The 19,202-nt window shown below is 45.5% G+C and overlaps 1 protein-coding gene across 2 annotated transcripts in view; it reads right to left on the bottom strand.

The window, feature by feature from the left end:
• LOC127047633 (dedicator of cytokinesis protein 2-like) overlaps window positions 1-19,202 on the bottom strand; it is a 408,420-nt gene that overhangs the window by 187,748 nt on the left and 201,470 nt on the right. The gene's annotated exons all lie outside the window — the stretch shown is intronic.

The raw sequence follows: 19,202 nt of genomic DNA, 5'->3' as shown, positions 1-19,202 counted from the left end.
ACCCCAACTAAATCATCCCAGCCAGGGCTTTGTCAAGCCTGGCCTCTAAGGAAGGCGATTCCACCACAACCCTAGGTAACCCATTCCAGTGCTTCATCACTCTCCTAGTGAAAAAGTTTTTCCTAATATCCAACCTAAAACTCTCCCACTGCAACCTGAGACCATTACTCCTTGTTCTGGTACCACTGAGGACAGTCTAGATCTATTCTCTCTGGAACCCCCTTTCAGGTAGTTCAAAGCAGCTATCAAATCCTCCCTCATTCTTCCCTTCTGCAGACTAAACAATCCCAGTTCCCTCAGCCTCTCCTCATAAGTCATGTGCTCCAGCCCCCTAATCCTTTTTGTTGCCCTCCGCTGGACTCTTTCCAATTTTTCCACATCCTTCTTGTAGTGTGGGTCCCAAAACTGGACACAGTACTCCAGATGAGGCCTCACCAATGTCAAATAGAGGGGAATGATCATGTCCCTTGATTTCTTTTGGCCCAATCCTCTAATTTGTCTAGGTCCCTCTGTCATAAACAGATAGCTAAGGGTTAATGTCTCTTTCACCTGAAGCACCTGACCAGAGGACCAATCAGGAAACCGGATTTTTTCAACTTTGGGTGGAGGGAATTGAGTGTCTTTGTCTTTGTCTGCCTGCCTGCCTTCTCTGAGCTTTGGAGAAGTAGCTCTACTTTCTAGTCTTCTGTTTCTAAGTGTAAGGACAAAGAGATCAGATAGTAAGTTCTATGGTTTTCTTTTCTTTGGTATTTGCATGAATATAAGTGCTGGAGTGCTTTGATTTGTATTCTTTTTGAATAAGGCTGTTTATTCAATATTCTTTTAAGCAATTGACCCTGTGTGTATCATCTTAATACAGAGAGAACATTTGTACTTATTTTTCTTTCTTTTTATATAAAGCTTTCTTTTAAGACCTGTTGGAGTTTTTCTTTACTTCAGGGAAATTGAGTCTGTACTCACCAGGGAATTGGTGGGAGGGAGATCTGTGTGTGTTGAAGTGGCTAGCCTGATTTTGCATTCCCTCTGGGTGAAGAGGAAAGTACTTTTTGTTTCCAGGATTGGGAACAGAGAGGGAGATTCACTCTGTTTGGATTCTCAGAGCTTGTGTCTGTGTATCTCTCCAGGAGCACCTGGAGGGGGGAAGGGAAAAAGGATTATTTCCCTTTGTTGTGAGACTCAAGGGATTTGGGTCTTGGGGTCCCCAGGAAAGGTTTTTCAGGGGGACCAGAGTGCCCCAAAACACTCTAATTTTTTGGGTGGTGGCAGCAGGTACCAGGTCCAAGCTGGTAACTAAGCTTGGAGGTTTTCATGCTAACCCCCATATTTTGGACGCTAAGGTCCAAATCTGGGACTAAGGTTATGTCATGGTGTGCAGCTGGTGGGACTAGAATCCAGAAGCCAGTAGGAATATTATATTTTTCTTTTCTCTGCTAAGGGCTTTTTAGCAGAGAGAAACAGTTGGTTTTAAAAGGGAACCAGAGAGAAATTTTTTTTCTGCTCTCTCTGGCAGTTTGTGGCTTGCATGTTAAGCGAGAAGCCATTAAGAACCTGTTAAGGGTCTTTTGTCATGCAATAGCCCTCCCATTAGGGGGCAAGTACCAGCACTTATAGGCATGCAAATAAAGTGGTTTTTCTGGTTTCCCTTCATTGAACATTAGCTAGAGAGAGAAAAGGAAAAAAGCACTGTTGCTAGGCAGACTCCAGGAGGCAACAGAACCTGCAGTTCAGAAGATAAACACCGGAGGGCACCCCAACACAAGAAAACAGGAACCATGACTTCTAAGGCAAAAATTGACGCCGAAGAACAAATCAAAGAAGCTCAACACAGGCGACAACTGGAAATAAAACAAAAAGAGATGGAGATGAAAGAAAGAGAAGAACAGATCAAAGAGGCAGCCTACCAAAGAGAACAGGCAGCCTTCCAAAGAGAACAGGCAGCCCAAGAGGCAGCACACAAAAGAAAACTAGAAGAAGAAGAGGTGGCCCACCGCCGAGAAATGGAAAACCACCACCGAGAAATGGAAAAAACAACAAAAAGAGAATGAAGAGAAGGAAAAACAGAGAAAACATGAACTGGAGTTGGCAAAAGCTGGGCTGCCTGTGCCAGCCAACCCTAACAACCCGGCGCCAAATATTGCTCCACAGCCCAGGAAATTTCCCACCTACAAGGCAGGTGATGACACCGAGGCCTTCTTGGAAAATTTTGAAAGAGCCTGTCTTGGGTACAGCATTCCCGAAGACCAGTACATGGTAGAATTGAGGTCACAGCTCAGTGGACCTTTAGCAGAGGTGGCAGCTGAAATGCCTAAGCACCAAATGAATGACTATAAACTTTTCCTAACCAAGGCCAGATACAGGATGGGGATAACCCCAGATCATGCCCGTCGGCGCTTCAGAACCCAAAAGTGGAAACCAGAGGTGTCATTTCCCAAACACGCCTACTACATTGCAAAAAACTATGAGGCCTGGCTAACAGGAAACAACATTCAAACCTTGGAAGAACTGAACCTCCTCATACAAATGGAGCAGTTCTTGGATGGTGTTCCTGAAGACATCACACGGTACATACAAGATGGAAACCCCAAGAATATCGCTGAGGCGGGGGAGATTGGAGCCAAATGGATGGAACTGGCAGAAAGCAAAAAAGCTACTGTCAAGGGGAACGATTACCCCAGGGGGCACACAGACCATAAACCCTACAACCGAGGACAGCCAAAGACCCCACATACCACCCAAGTAAAGCCACAGATACCCTACCCTTCAACCTCACCAGTCTCCAGTAACTCACCTCGGCCCAGTGATCCATCAGATGGAAGATGCTTTAAGTGTAATGAACTGGGACATATCAAGGCCAAGTGTCCCAAGAACACCATGCGAGTGCAATTCATTACACCACCATCACACCAAAGATCCCCAGGCCCGGATGCCTCTCAAATACCCTTGGAGCGAAGGGAAAATTTGAGAGTGGGCGGAAAGAAGGTTACTGCGTGGAGAGACACGGGAGCACAAGTGTCAGCTATCCACCAATCCTTCGTTGACCCCAAATTCATCAACCCAAAGGCCAAAGTTACAATTTACCCCTTCATGTCACAAGCTGTAGACTTGCCTACAGCTCAACTGCCTGTCCAGTACAAAGGCTGGTCAGGAATGTGGACTTTTGCAGTCTATGACAATTATCCTATCCCCATGCTACTGGGGGAAGACTTGGCCAACCAGGTGAGGCGGGCCAAGAGAGTGGGAATGGTTACACGTAGCCAAACCAGGCAAGCTTCCAGACCCATTCCTGTTCCTGAACCGTCCACAGAGGCCCCGTCTGTGTTACCAGAGACCCAGACAGAGGTAGAGGACCCGGATTCCATGCCTACCACTGAAACAGCCACAGCATCTCCAGTCCCAGGCCCGGAACTGGAACAGCAACCAGCACCAGCAAGTGCAACCCCATCTTCAAACTCAACGCCAGAGGGCGCCAGCGAGCCAGAACTGGCAGAAGCACAAGACAGCCATACCCAAAAGGCTCAGCCAGAGCCTGAAATACCCTCAGGTGCACCAGCGGAGAGCGGTTCACCAGCAACGGAAACAACCCCATCACCTACATTGCTTCCAGAGGGACCAAGCCCAAGTCCACAGTCTGAGGAAGAACTGGTGACCCCAGCCTCAAGGGAACAGTTCCAGACTGAGCAGGAAGCGGATGACAGCCTTCAGAAAGCTTGGGCGGCGGCACGGAGCACCCCACCGCCTCTCAGCTCTTCTAATCGATCCCGGTTTGTTATAGACCAAGGACTTTTATACAAGGAAATTCTTTCTGGTGGACACCGGGAAGAATGGCAGCCGCAAAAACAGTTGGTGGTTCCAACTAAGTACCGGGGGAAGCTCTTAAGCTTAGCCCATGATCATCCCAGTGGCCATGCTGGGGTGAACAGAACCAAGGACCGGTTGGGGAAGTCCTTCCACTGGGAGGGGATGGGCAAGGATGTTGCCAAGTATGTCCGGTCTTGTGAGGTATGCCAAAGAGTGGGTAAGCCTCAAGACCAGGTCAAGGCCCCTCTCCAGCCACTCCCCATAATTGAGGTCCCATTTCAGCGAGTAGCTGTGGATATTCTGGGCCCTTTCCCAAAAAAGACGCCCAGAGGAAAGCAGTACGTACTGACTTTAGTGGACTTTGCTACCCGATGGCCAGAAGCAGTAGCTCTAGGCAACACCAGGGCTAACACTGTGTGCCTGGCCCTAACAGACATCTTTGCCAGGGTAGGTTGGCCCTGCGACATCCTTACAGATTCAGGGTCTAATTTCCTGGCAGGGACCATGGAAAAACTGTGGGAAACTCATGGGGTGAATCACTTGGTTGCCACCCCATACCACCATCAAACCAATGGCCTGGTGGAAAGGTTCAATGGAACTTTGGGGGCCATGATACGAAAATTCATCAACGAATTCTCCAATAATTGGGACCTAGTGTTGCAGCAGTTGCTGTTTGCCTACAGGGCTGTACCACATCCCAGTTTAGGGTTTTCACCATTTGAACTTGTGTATGGTCACGAGGTTAAGGGGCCATTACAGTTGGTGAAGCAGCAATGGGAGGGGTTTATGCCTTCTCCAGGAACTAACATTCTGGACTTTGTAAGCAACCTACAAAGCACCCTCCAACACTCTTTAGCCCTTGCTAAAGAGAACCTAAAGAATGCTCAACAAGAGCAAAAGGCCTGGTATGACAGACATGCCAGAGATCGGTCCTTCAAGGTAGGAGACCAGGTTATGGTCTTGAAGGCGCAACAGGCCCATAAGATGGAAGCATCATGGGAAGGGCCCTTCACGGTCCAAGAGCGCCTGGGAGCTGTAAACTACCTCATAGCATTTCCCAATTCCTCACTAAAGCCTAAAGTGTACCATGTTAATTCTCTCAAGCCTTTCTATTCCAGAGACTTACAGGTTTGTCAGTTTACAGTCCAGGGAGATGATGCTGAGTGGCCTGACGGTGTCTACTACGACGGAAAAAAAGACGGTAGCGTGGAAGAGGTGAACCTCTCCACCACCCTGGAACGTCTGCAGCGGCAGCAAATCAAGGAGCTGTGCACCAGCTTCGCCCCATTGTTCTCAGCCACCCCAGGACGGACTGAACGGGCATACCACTCCATTGATACAGGTAATGCTCACCCAATCAGAACCCCACCCTACCGAGTGTCTCCTCATGCCCAAGCTGCTATAGAACGGGAGATCCAGAACATGCTACAAATGGGTATAATCCGCCCATCTACCAGTGCATGGGCATCTCCAGTGGTTCTGGTACCCAAACCAGATGGGGAAATACGCTTTTGCGTGGACTACCGTAAGCTAAATGCTGTAACTCGTCCGGACAACTATCCAATGCCACGTACCGATGAGCTATTGGAGAAGTTGGGACGTGCCCAGTTCATCTCTACAATAGACTTAACCAAGGGGTACTGGCAAGTACCGCTAGATGAACCTGCCAAGGAGAGGTCAGCATTCGTCACCCATGCGGGGGTGTATGAATTCAATGTCCTTCCTTTCGGCCTTCGAAATGCACCCGCCACCTTCCAAAGGCTGGTAGATGGTCTACTAGCTGGACTGGGAGAATTTGCAGTTGCCTACCTCGATGATGTGGCCATTTTTTCTGACTCCTGGCCCGAACACCTACTACACCTGGAAAAGGTCTTTGAGCGCATCAGGCAGGCAGGACTAACTGTTAAGGCCAAAAAGTGTCAAATAGGCCAAAACAGAGTGACTTACCTGGGGCACCAGGTGGGTCGAGGAACCATAAACCCCCTACAGGCCAAGGTGGATGCTATCCAAAAGTGGCCTGTCCCAAGGTCAAAGAAACAGGTCCAATCCTTCTTAGGCTTGGCCGGATACTACAGGCGATTTGTACCACACTACAGCCAAATCGCTGCCCCACTGACCGACCTGACCAAAAAGACCCAGCCAAATGCAGTTAAGTGGACTGATGAGTGTCAAAAGGCCTTTACCCAACTTAAGGCAACGCTCATGTCTGACCCTGTGCTCAGGGCCCCGGATTTTGACAAGCCATTCCTAGTAACCACAGATGCATCTGAGCGTGGTATAGGAGCAGTGCTCATGCAGGAAGCAACAGATCACAACTTCCATCCTGTCGTGTTTCTCAGCAAGAAACTGTCTGAGAGGGAAAGTCACTGGTCAGTCAGTGAAAAGGAATGCTATGCCATTGTGTACGCCCTGGAAAAGCTACGCCCATATGTTTGGGGACGGCGGTTCCAACTACAAACTGACCATGCTGCACTAAAGTGGCTTCATACTGCCAAGGGGAACAACAAGAAACTTCTTCGTTGGAGTTTAGCTCTCCAAGATTTTGATTTTGAAATTCAACACATCACAGGAGCTTCTAACAAAGTAGCTGATGCACTCTCCCGTGAGAGTTTCCCAGAATTCAGTAGTTAAAAAGTGTTCTTAAAATGTAGAAGTCTGTTAGTTATATACTTAGGAGTATATGTAAAGGTGTATGTGTTGTATTAATCTGTTTATTTTCAAGTTCTAGAAGGAAATCGCCGCCAGTGAGCTTCCCCACTGTCTGCAATTTGGGGGGCGTGTCATAAACAGATAGCTAAGGGTTAATGTCTCTTTCACCTGAAGCACCTGACCAGAGGACCAATCAGGAAACCGGATTTTTTCAACTTTGGGTGGAGGGAATTGAGTGTCTTTGTCTTTGTCTGCCTGCCTGCCTTCTCTGAGCTTTGGAGAAGTAGCTCTACTTTCTAGTCTTCTGTTTCTAAGTGTAAGGACAAAGAGATCAGATAGTAAGTTCTATGGTTTTCTTTTCTTTGGTATTTGCATGAATATAAGTGCTGGAGTGCTTTGATTTGTATTCTTTTTGAATAAGGCTGTTTATTCAATATTCTTTTAAGCAATTGACCCTGTGTGTATCATCTTAATACAGAGAGAACATTTGTACTTATTTTTCTTTCTTTTTATATAAAGCTTTCTTTTAAGACCTGTTGGAGTTTTTCTTTACTTCAGGGAAATTGAGTCTGTACTCACCAGGGAATTGGTGGGAGGGAGATCTGTGTGTGTTGAAGTGGCTAGCCTGATTTTGCATTCCCTCTGGGTGAAGAGGAAAGTACTTTTTGTTTCCAGGATTGGGAACAGAGAGGGAGATTCACTCTGTTTGGATTCTCAGAGCTTGTGTCTGTGTATCTCTCCAGGAGCACCTGGAGGGGGGAAGGGAAAAAGGATTATTTCCCTTTGTTGTGAGACTCAAGGGATTTGGGTCTTGGGGTCCCCAGGAAAGGTTTTTCAGGGGGACCAGAGTGCCCCAAAACACTCTAATTTTTTGGGTGGTGGCAGCAGGTACCAGGTCCAAGCTGGTAACTAAGCTTGGAGGTTTTCATGCTAACCCCCATATTTTGGACGCTAAGGTCCAAATCCGGGAATAAGGTTATGTCACCTCTGTATCCTATCCCTACCCTCCAGCATATCTACCACCCCGCCCAGTTTAGTGTCATCTGCAGACTTGCTGAGGGTGCAGTCCACGCCATCCTCCAGATCAATAAAGATATTGAACAAAACCGGCTTCAGGACCGACCTTTGGGGCACTCCACTTGAAACCAGCTGCCAACTAAACATGGAGCCATTGATCACTACCTGTTGAGCCCGACGATCTAGCCAGCTTTCTATCCACCTTATAGTCCATTCATCCAGCCGATACTTCTTTAACTTGCCGGCAAGAATACTGTGGGAGACCGTATCAAAAGCTTTGCTAAAGTCAAGGAATAACACATCCACTGTTTTCCCCTCTCCCACAGAGCCAGTTATCTCCTCATAGAAGGCAATTAGGTAAGTCAGGCATGACTTGCCCTTAGTGAATCCATGCTGACTGTTCCTGATCATTTTCCTCTCCTCTAAGTGCTTCCGAATTGATTCCTTGATGACCTTCTCCATGATTTCTCCAGGGACTGAGGTGAGGCTGACTGGCCTGTAGTTCCCTTAGAAACATATGGCTGCTCTCTCCTAAGCTGACCTCATGCACCAACATAAGAACATAAAAGAGTGGCCAGACTGGGTCAGACCAATGTTCCATCTAGCCAGTAGCCTGACTCTGGCAGTTGATGGTGTCAGATGCTTCAGAGGGAGTGAATAGAAAAGGGCAATTTATCAAGTGATCCATCCCCTTTCTTCCAGTCCCAGCTTCTGGCAGTCAGAGGTTTAGAGACACCAGAGCATGGGGATGCATCTCTGACCACCTTGGCTAACAGCCATTGATGGACCCATCCTCCATTAACATATCTAGTTCTTTTCTGAATCCAGTTATACTTTTGGCCTTCACAACATCCCCTGACCAGGAATACCAGGAATACCACAGGTTGACTCTGTGTTGTGTGAAGAAGTACTTCCATATGTTTGTTTTAAACCTGCTGCCTACTAATTTCAAGAGAAATTATTGTAGGGTATGGAAAACATTACAAGCAAATAAGAAGCAGTTTCCGTTGCAGCCTGTCACTGGATCAGGAGCTGGAACAGAAAGCACCATCCCACTCCTTTCTTCAAAGCATCGGACAGTCTTTCCTCCTTAAGAGAGGTGATCATCTCCATTAGCAATATACCCAGTACTTCCCTACCAGCCTGATCAGCTAGGAAGCATATGGATCCACAGCATGGGTAGTAGCACACGATTCTCAAAACACCTCTTATTGTGCAACACTAACTGAAACTCAACACAGGACTTATGGTCCCCTCCCTCTGAATACCGTTCTATCCCCACTGGCACTGAATTTATCCAAGGGCACACTGTTGATTCATATCCAGCTTCTCATCCACTGTAATCCCCAGGTAGTTTTCTGCAGAACTGCCGCTTAGCCAGTTGGTCCCCAGCCTGTAGCAATGCCTGGGGTTCTTGCATCCTAAGTGCAGGACTCTGCACTTGTCTTCAAGAGAAGGAGCAAGTGCTCAAAATGCTGAAATTACAAAAGAAAAACCCACCTACCATGAGTGATCCTCCTCAGGGATCAACCAGCTAAGATAAATTGTGTCCAAGATGCTGGGACAGGGAATGCATTGAGGAATACCTGACCTCTTTTGAGAGGACATGTGAAGTATTCCAAATTCTTGACACACAGAAAATGCCCACCTTGCCTCCCAGTCTATCTGATAAATATCCAAAGGAGGCTATGAATTATGACTGATTCAGAGATACTGTACTGAAAAGGTTTAAAATCATCCCAGAGGAATATTGCCTAAACTTTAGAAAAATCAAAAAAACATGATAAAATAAGTCACGGGGAATAAGTTTATAAAATGGTATAAAATTATTTAAGGAAATGGATAAGGGATAAAAAGGCAGAGAACTATGAAAATCTGGTAGACCTATTTAGCCAAGAGAAGTTCTTTGATGCCTGGCTGGATAAACTAAGGGCTGCAGTGTGCGATGAATCCCCAGCGACTGATCTATATGTGCTAGTGAGGCCATCTGTGAAGTGCAGGTCTGAGGGATGGGCAACACCCAGCGTAAAGGGTGGGACCCCAATTTGTCTCAGGCAAGAAGGTGGGAGGGAGTTGATCTGAGCCCATACCACCCCAGAAATGGTTGCCTCCTGGCAACCCCAATCACAGGTTCCCAGCCAAGAGCAACAGCCTAAGAAGGCATTATTTGTGTGAATCTACTGAACACATGAGGAAGCAGTGTGCTTTATATGTGGAATCCACATAGGGATGCCTGAGGTGATCACAGTTGTGACAGTTGCTCGCAACCCCCCTTAACAACTAACAGGCAACCATTAAGGGGAAGCAGAAGCCTCACGTACACAGTAACCTGAACTTTTGAACTGTCTTCGCTCCTCTGCCTTGAGGCAGAGGAAACTGGCTCCAAACTGGTTTGCACTGACCAGATAGCAGAAGTACGGGGTCTGGCAACCACCAATCAAGTGTTAACATGGCAAGGGTCTTTGTCTAAATGTGTATAAAAGGTTTGTGAAATTTGTATACGGGAAAGTTTTTTGTACCAAGGTACAAGGCTCTCCTTTCTTCTGCAGAATAAAGCAACTTTTCCTTATCCCTGTCTGGCTGTCATTGGCTTTCAGCTAGGCGGACCCGACATTTCAGTAACAGTTTCTGGTGACCCAGATGGGACCCTCTGAGCTCGGACATCGGACTCCGGACGGCTGCGGCGAACTAGGAGCAGCGCCACCAGGGTGTTTAGCCCCTCTTCCTCACTTCACCACAGCCACTGGGGTTCGTATTCCGATAAGGTGAGTCCTAATAGGATAAGGAAACGCTATCTGGTTCTGGTTCTGTTCTGGTTAACCGATTAACGTTTTTCTGCTTTATACATTTGGGCATTAGGTGTGTGGGCGGAACTGAGCCTCTCGTTCATAATTCCTCAGGGTGGAAGCCATAGCGTGCGATGAAGCTCTGAGGTTGAATTGAGATCCTTCTGTCCCGTCCCCTGTAGCGGTCAGTGTAATAGAAGTAGAAAATCCTGGATTAGACCATAATTCCCTCTGCTCTCTGTTTAATTCTCTGTTTGAGTGTCAGAAGACAGATGGGTGGGTCTCAGAGAAAACCCTCTAAGGATAGCCCTTTGAATTATATGCTAAGTAAATGGCCCCTACCCGATGTTCAAAAAGGGATGTCAAGGAACGTTTTTTACAACTCTGCACCCAGGATTGGCCAGCCCTCGGGACTGCATGGCCTGAGTATGGCTCTTTTGATATTCCAACTTATTTAACCCCTTTGCTCCTGACATTGGAAAACCAGGCACCGGGGCAAATGGACTATTGGTTTTTGTAAAACAATGAGGCTCATCATCACTCAAAAAAGGTACAGATTCAGGCCCCTCTATTCCCAAAAGCTTCTGCCCCTCACGAAGCCGATTGTTGGGAGAATACCCACCCCCATGTATTGTCCTAGACCACAACCACCCCAGGTGGCAACATCATCAACTGCGGCAGACCTGGTACCCTCCTCTATAGAGTCCGAGGCAGCAGTTGTACCAAGACAGGGCCTGTCAACAAAAATTGAAGATGCCACAATTCAAGTCAGTGGACCAACTAGTGGAGCGACCAGTAGTGGATACACTACTTCTCTGTCCGTTCCCTTCCCTAGTCCGTCCCATACGAGAAAGGGGGCACTCTATGGGGAGGAAGTAGTTAATATCCAGGCACCCCTCCGGACCATCCCAGTTCCCACAACGGATGGGAATGTCATAGACCATTACGTTCATGTCCCATTTACTACAGCGGACCTTATGAACTGGCAAACTACTACGCCTTGCCTTAGGGACGACCCGGTCATCGTTCATAGACCATTCCATGCCATTTTCCAGTCCCATAATCCTGATTAGCAAGACGTGGGCCAACTTTTAAATTGTCTATTACACACGGAGAAGAAAGAGCAGGTCCTAAGGGGGACCCATAAGGCTGCAGAGGCTGCCAACAATGGCCGCAACTTTATAACTCTCACCAACCCTGCCCAATGAAACCCAAACAATTTAACCCACCAGGCAAATCTAAAAAAATTCCTAAACTATATTTTAACAGGTATAAAAGAACCAGGAAAAAAACCTCTAAATTGGTCAAAAGTCCATAATACTGTGCAAGGAAAAAAAACACCCTTCCGACTTTTATACAAGACTTTGTTAAGCATTTTGTACTTATACTAACACAGACTCCAAGGCCACGAACACACAGTCCACGGTCAGGCTTATTTTTATCTCCCAGTCAGCCCCAGACACCAAAAAGTGATTGCAGCAGCTCGAGGGCGCTAAAAAAAATTCCCTGAAAAAACTGGTAAGCGTGGCCATCCGTGCATATCATACCAAAAAAAAAATTCAAAAAACCAAACAAGTGAGAATGCTGGCAGCCCTTGTAAACGCTAGAAGTAAAAAACAAAAAGGGTGGCGGGGACCCTCCAAGTGGCAACCAAAAACGGATCACGGGGGGACCCGGAGTCACATCAATAATATATGTAATTCCTGTAAACAGCTTGGTCACTGGAAGAGAGATTGTCCAAACTGACCATAATGAATGACAGCCCCAACCTCAGCCCCAAATGGCTATAAAAAAACCAAACACTGTTAATAGTAAAAAATAACGGCAACCCGGGGGTCCTCTTGTCACCTATTCAAATAATTTTACCACTTATGTTTGTTCCTCCACAAACCCCCAGGTTCGCCTAACTTTAAAAGAAACTGCTTATGCTTGTCCCTAAAGGCCCCCAAGAGCCAACTCCAGTCCTGGTCCCTTTTACCCCTAAGCCATTAAAAGTTAAACACTAAAAAAGCATGGGGCCACCAAAACGCCAAAAAAAAAAAATAGCAACTACCAAATAAAAAAAGGGCTTTGCCCCGAGCCACTCTGCGGCCTGTCCTACTTAAACTACATCAAAAAACACACGGTGGAGAGACATGAGAGTAGTTTGGAGGGAAATAACATATTTGGCTAGGTTTTTTGTTATTTTAAGTGGGTTCTTGCAGCAACTAGCCACATTAAAACACCTGTCTAATTGCTGGCTGTGTCACCAAACCCGTTCTAAAAACAAAATAAAGTTATGGGCTATACCTGCAAATCTCTCCAAAGTACTCTTCTTACAAATAATACAAAAAACTAAATAAGCATACGTTTAAAAATATCAGTATAATAACTATAAAAAAATCTGAAGTTTAGCATTATTACTGGGCGGCTAAAGGGGTCCCTCTTTTAATATCCTTAACATTAAATATAACCTGCCCCTTTGCTTAAAAATGCTAAAAAAAAAATTAAAAAATAAGCTACCATCCCCTTAAGGCCTGTAACCAAACCCTTCAGTTTAATGTCAAAACCAAAACCCTTTACCCTTCAAATCCTCCTAAAAATGCCCCAACCCCCCCTTGTCTCCTACAAAAGGCCTTTACTACAAAATCAACAGGCGTTCGCTATCAAGAGCAGTGGTTTCCCTCATTTCTCCCATTAGGCCCCATAAATAAAACACATATATATTATATAAATATTTACTCTGGCGTTCTGTTGCCTCACCCATCCCTTAAAAAAATGTCTACATGCCCACAACCCATAAAAACACTTGCAAGTTTCACAGCTAACTTATTTAATGTTACGTATTGTAAAAGCATCCTAAATGCTACCCATGCCCTAAAACACTTAAATGTATCCCATTAAAAATGTCAAAACCGCATAATAAAGAACTCCAAGCAGTAAAATGTACGGGTGGGCTGGCACCATCAAGTTGTGGGTAATACCCTTACCCTCTACTTAAAGTCCCCCGGCTTGTATTTTATCTCTAGCCATAGTGCCTACAAAGCTCTCCCTCCAGCTTAGCAAGGTCAGTGTGGAGTGGCCCAGGTGCTACCAAATAGCCAAACAAACAATACATTAAATTCCAGTTAAATCCTCAGTCTAAAAAGCTACTCTCACAAGCTCTTCACCACCTGCATAAGTACATAAGAATGGCCATACTGGGTCAGACCAAAGGTCCATCTAGCCCAGTATCTGTCTACCAACAGTGGCCAATGCCAGGTGCCCCAGAGGGGGTGAACCTAACAGGCAATGATCAAGTGATCTCTCTCCTGCCATCCATCTCCACCCTCTGATGAACAGAGGCTAGGGACACCATTCTTTACCCTTCCTGGCTAATAGCCATTTATGGACTTAGCCACCATGAATTTATCCAGCTGCCTTTTAAACATTGTTATAGTTCCAGCCTTCACAACCTCCTCAGGTAAGGAGTTCCACAAGTTGACTGTGCGCTGTGTGAAGAAGAACTTCCTTTTATTTGTTTTAAACCTGCTGTCCATTAATTTCATTTGGTGACCCCTAGTTCTTGTATTATGGGAATAAGTAAATAACTTTTCCTTATCCACTTTCTCCACATCACTCATGATTTTATAGACCTCTATCATGTCCCCCCTTAGTCTCCTCTTTTCCAAGCTGAAGAGGCCTAGCCTCTTTAATCTTTCCTCATATGGGACCCTCTCCAAACCCCTAATCATTTTTAGTTGCCCTTTTCTGAACCTTTTCTAGTGCTAGAATATCTTTTTTGAGGTGAGGACACCACATCTGTACACAGCATTCAAGATGTGGGCGTATCATGGATTTATATAAGGGCAATAATATATTCTCAGTCTTATTCTCTTTTTAATGATTCCTAACATCCTGTTTGTTTTTTTGACTGCCGCTGCACACTGCGTGGACATCTTCAGAGAACTATCCACGATGATGCCAAGATCTTTTTCCTGACTCGTTGTAGCTAAATTAGCCCCCATCATATTGTATGTATAGTTGGAGTTATAAAAACTCAAGCTCATTCCTAAATTAAAAATAGCTAAACTAAAAAAAGCAATAATAAATATTTCTGCAAAACTCAAAAAAAAACAGCTAATGCATCAATAAACGCTTTCCAAAAATTGCAACAAAAAATTAACAAAATAGCAGAAATAGCTTTGCAAAATAAGAGTATAATAAATGCCATATATGCTAAATTACGGGGGGCTTGTGCTCGCATAAAAAAAATATTGTTTTTATGTTAATCGCTCTAGCTTCATTAAAAAAAGTGACAAGTTATTAAAAATGCTGCTGTTATTTTTCATGCTGTATCTCTTAATCACACCTTTAGTTTTAAAAATCTCCTCCCAAACCTTGGGTCATAATTTACGGGACTCTTCCAAACAATTATTAAGCAAATTCTTTTCCTTCTTTTCTTCCTATCTAGTATTTAAATAATAATACAATGTGCAAAGTGTCTCTATAATGCTGTAACTAAAAGCTCTGCTGCCCGTAAAAAAACCCAGTATCTGTCCCTCCAGCTTAATCGCAAATTGCGTAACGGGCCTGACAATTTAAGCTTGTCAGGCCCAAAAAAAAAACTATAACAGTTGCTGGCAACCCCCCTTAACAACTAACGAACCACCATTAAAAAAAAGCAAAAGCCTCACATACACAGTAACCTAAACTTTTAAACTATCTTCTCTCCTCTGCCTTAAAGCAAAAAAAAAAAAAAACTGGCTCCAAACCGGTTTTCACTAACCAAATAGCAAAAGTACAAAATCTGGCAACCACCAATCAAATCTTAACACGGCATAAGTCTTTATCTAACTATATATAAAAAATTTATAAAATTTGTATACAAAAAAGTTTTTTATACCAAAATACAAAGCTCTCTTTTCTTCTGCAAAATAAAGCAACCTTTCCGTATCCCTGTCTGGCTGTCATTAGCTCTCAGCTAGGCAAACCCAACATTTCAGTAACACAGTTAATTGTGTCCATTCTGCTCGGTAACACTACACTCCATAGTCTCATGATATGAATATGGCATAACTCAGATGTGCTCCATGTGAGGTATCATTGGAAAGGTTATGATTTACTGAATGTGATTATCCTATCTGTATGTATGTATCATTTCGGTACCTGAAGTTAGGAATATTGACTATGTAACAATTACAAGTGGGTTTACACCTGGGGAATGCCCACCAGACAGATTGCAATCAGCTTGGATGGGCCATTAGGGAGACCAATAGGATTTTGAAGATGCTAATCTCCCACCTTCCTGAGAAGCTTCCTGGGATGCTGCAAACAACCTTTGACTCCTGTCTGCTTTGACACTGCAGGGTCATGTGATCCTGGTACTGGACTCCATTTTGGACTACTAGTATTTTTCCCACTGATAAGGGGTGGGGATCAAACTGGGAAATAAAGGATTCCTGCCATATGTAAATCCTATTTAAGGCAGGGAAGTCAGTTAATCAGGGGCCATTCCTCACTGAATCCCCGCCCAGGAGGACTGCTGGAAACATCTAAGAAACAAAGACAAAGGGGGGCGGGGGAAGGACTGAGCCTGGTCTGGAGAAGGTGTCTGGCCTGTGAAAGAACTACCTAGAGTTTTAAGCTGCAGGCAAGAGCAGCTTGTCTTCAAGAACCTCTGCAATCTGCCATAGAGCAACATTGAGGGTGAGAAATTACCACTTGTAACCAGTTTCTTTAGTGTATTGAGCTTAGTTTCGTGGTGGTTTTTATTTGCTGGGTGATCTGCTTTGATCTGTTTGCTGTCCCTTATAATCACTTCACATCGACCTTGTGTAGTTAATAAACCTGGTTTGTTTTCTCTAAGCCCCATTTGTGAAATCCATAATGGGGGGAGGGGAAAAAGCTGTGCATCTCTTCCTCCACATTGAGGGAGGGAGCGAATTTCATGAGTTTATGCTGCACATTTCTCTGTGCAGTGCAAGCCAATACAATTCTGGGTTTGCACCCCAGTACATCAGGTGGCACCCCACAGTGGGGGGTAACCCGTCAAAGGCCCTCCTGGAGGTGGACAGAGTTTATTAAAGATGACAGTGTAAATGGCAGACTGTTTCAAGAGTGGAAGCACACAGTGCCCAGATCAAGCTTGGTAGGAAAGATCTGACTAACGAATCAGATACACTCGCAGGGGAGAGAGAAAAGCACCTTGCCTTGGGGAAATATGAAACCACTTGTGCCTTTGGCTCATGCCTAACAAGACTGGGAAGGTTTAAAAGATGCTTGGAAGGTGAGGTTCTCCATAAGATACTCGCCAATGTTTTGGTGGGAGAAATGATATTATTTCATTGCCTAGGGCTGTTAATATTGTGAATCCCTCTTGCTGTAGCTATGTCCTGGTTTGCAGACACACACCCTGCTGAGAGGAAGGTGAAAACTCCAGACCCTTAGCGGCAGAGATTAGTGATATGTCTATGAGAAGTCATCAGAACAACCATGCAGTGTCAGACCAACAGTCCATCTAGCCCCATATTTTTTTGAGATGGGGCAACTAGAACTGCAGGCAGGATTCAAGTTGTGGGCATACAATAGATTCATATAGTGGCATTATGCTATTTTCTATCTTATCTTTATTATTTTCTAATGGTTCCTAACTTTGTTAGATTTTTTTTGTTTACTGCCGCTGCACATTGAGCAGATGTTTTCAGAGAACTATTCATGATGATTCATAAGAACGGCCAGACTGGGTCAGACCAAAGGTCCACCTAGCCCAGAGTCCTCTCTTCTGACACTGGCCAATGCCAGGTGCCCCAGAGGGAATGAACAGAACAGGGAATCATCAAGTGATCCATTCCCTGTTGCCCATTCCAGGCTTCTCGCAAACAGAGGCTAGGGACACCATCCCTGTCCATCTTGGCTAATAACCACTGATGGACCTATCCTCCATGAATGTATCTAGTATTTTTTTTTAACCTTGTTATAATCTTGGCCTTCACAACATCCTCTGGCAAAGAGTTTCACAGGTTGACTGTGTGTTGTGTGAAGAAATACTTCCTGCTGCTTATTAATTTCATTTGGTGACCCCTAGTTCTTGTGTTATAAGAAGGAGTAAATAACACCTCATTATTCACTTTCTCTACACCAGTCATGATTTTAATAGACCTCAATCATATCTCCCCCGAGCCGTCTCTTTTCCAAGCTGAAAAGTCCCAGTCTTATTAATCTCTCCTCATATGGAAGCCGTTCCATACCCCTAACCATTTTTGTTGCCCTTTTCTGAACCTTTTCCAATTCCAATATATCTTTGAGATGGTGTGACCACAGCTATATGCAGTATTCAAGGTGTGGGTGTACCATAGATTTATATAGAGACAACATGACATTTTCTGTCTTACTATCTATCCCTTTCTTAATGATTCCCAACACTCTGTTTGCTTTTTTTGACTGCCACTGCAAATGGAGTGGATGATTTCAGAGCACTATCCACAACGGCTCCAAGATCTCTTTCTTGAGTGGTAACAGGTAATTTAGTCCCCATCATTTTATGATTCCAAGATCTCCTACTGAGGAAAATAGAAAAGAGCACAAACTCTGGCAAGTCAAGTGCAAAAGTATAATAAGGCAGGCCAAGGAAGAACTTGAAGAGCAACTAACCAATGACACAGACACTAACAGCAAAAAAAAAAATGTAAGTACATCAGAGGCAGGAAGATGCCAAACAGTCAGTGGGACTGTTGAATGACTGAAGTACTAAATGAGCGATCAAGGAAGACAAGGCTGTTGCAGAGAAGCTAAGAGCATGGCTACACTTGCCAGTTAGAGTGCATTAAAGCAGCCCCGTGCGCTCTAACTCATGACCCGTCCACACTGGCAAGGACAGAGCACTCTGACTCCACAGCTAGAGCGCTCCTGGTTCCCCACCTTGGCGAGTGGAATAACGTTTGATGCGCTCCCACTGGAGCACAGAGGCGCCAGTGTAGATGCCCTGGTCTGCTAATGCCCTCTGATCGGCATCCAGAAGTGTCCCACAATGCCTGTTTTAGCCACTCTAGTCATCACTTTGAACTCTACTGCCCTGCCATCAGGTGACCAACCATCAGACCCGCCCTTTAAATTCCCTGGGAATTTTGAAAATCTCCTTCCTGTTTGCTCAGCCAGGCGTGGAGTGCTCTCAGCGAATCTTTCCAGGTGACCAGGCCTCCATGCATCAGGCGATCCCCAGTATGGAGCAACGGTGAGGTGCTGGACCTCATCAGTGTTTGTGGGGAGGAAGCTGTCCAGTCCCAGCTGTGCTCCAGCCATAGGAATTATGATACCTTTGGGCAGATATCAAAGGACATGCTGGAACGGGGCCATGACCGGGACACACAGTAGTGCAGGGTTAAAGTGAAGGAGCTGCAGAATGCCTACCTCAAAGCCTACGAGGCAAAACGCCGCTCCAGTGGTGCCCCTGCGACCTGCCGTTTCTACAAAGAGCTGGACGCGATACTTGGGGGCGACCCCATCGCTACTCCAAGGATCACCACGGACACTTCAGAGCCCAGTTCAACAAGGCAGGAGGAGGAGGAGAAAAGCGGGAGTGAGGACACTGAGGAGGAGGAAGACACCCCAGAATCCCTAGATTCATGCAGCCAGGAGCTGTTCTCAAGCCAGGAGGAAAGTAGCCAGTCGTGGTGGCTGGTGCTTGGGGAAGGACAAACACCAGAGGAGGTTCCCGGTAAGCATCTTTTATTTTGGGAAGGAAGTTATTCGGTGTGGGCTCTTGTGGCGAGGAGAGTTAGGGCTGCATGCATGCCTAGATGCGGAATAAGGTGTTGATGCCACCATGGTCCTTGTCCCAGTTAGGCTAACATGTCCGCGCCACTGTGCTGTGAGGGGCGGGGGGACCATTGCTGCACACAGGCAAGCTGCGTATGGGCCAGGGTGGAAGCTGCATTGCAGTAGAAGACCTTCCCTTGCTTCCCAGGTCACCCTCAGCAGCGAGATATCTTCCAG

Source organism: Gopherus flavomarginatus, chromosome 3 (genome assembly GCF_025201925.1).
Source record: "Gopherus flavomarginatus isolate rGopFla2 chromosome 3, rGopFla2.mat.asm, whole genome shotgun sequence".
NCBI classification, from domain to species: Eukaryota; Metazoa; Chordata; order Testudines; family Testudinidae; genus Gopherus; species Gopherus flavomarginatus.
Note: the sequence above shows the minus strand (reverse complement) of the source record. Positions and strands in the feature narration are given on the sequence as shown.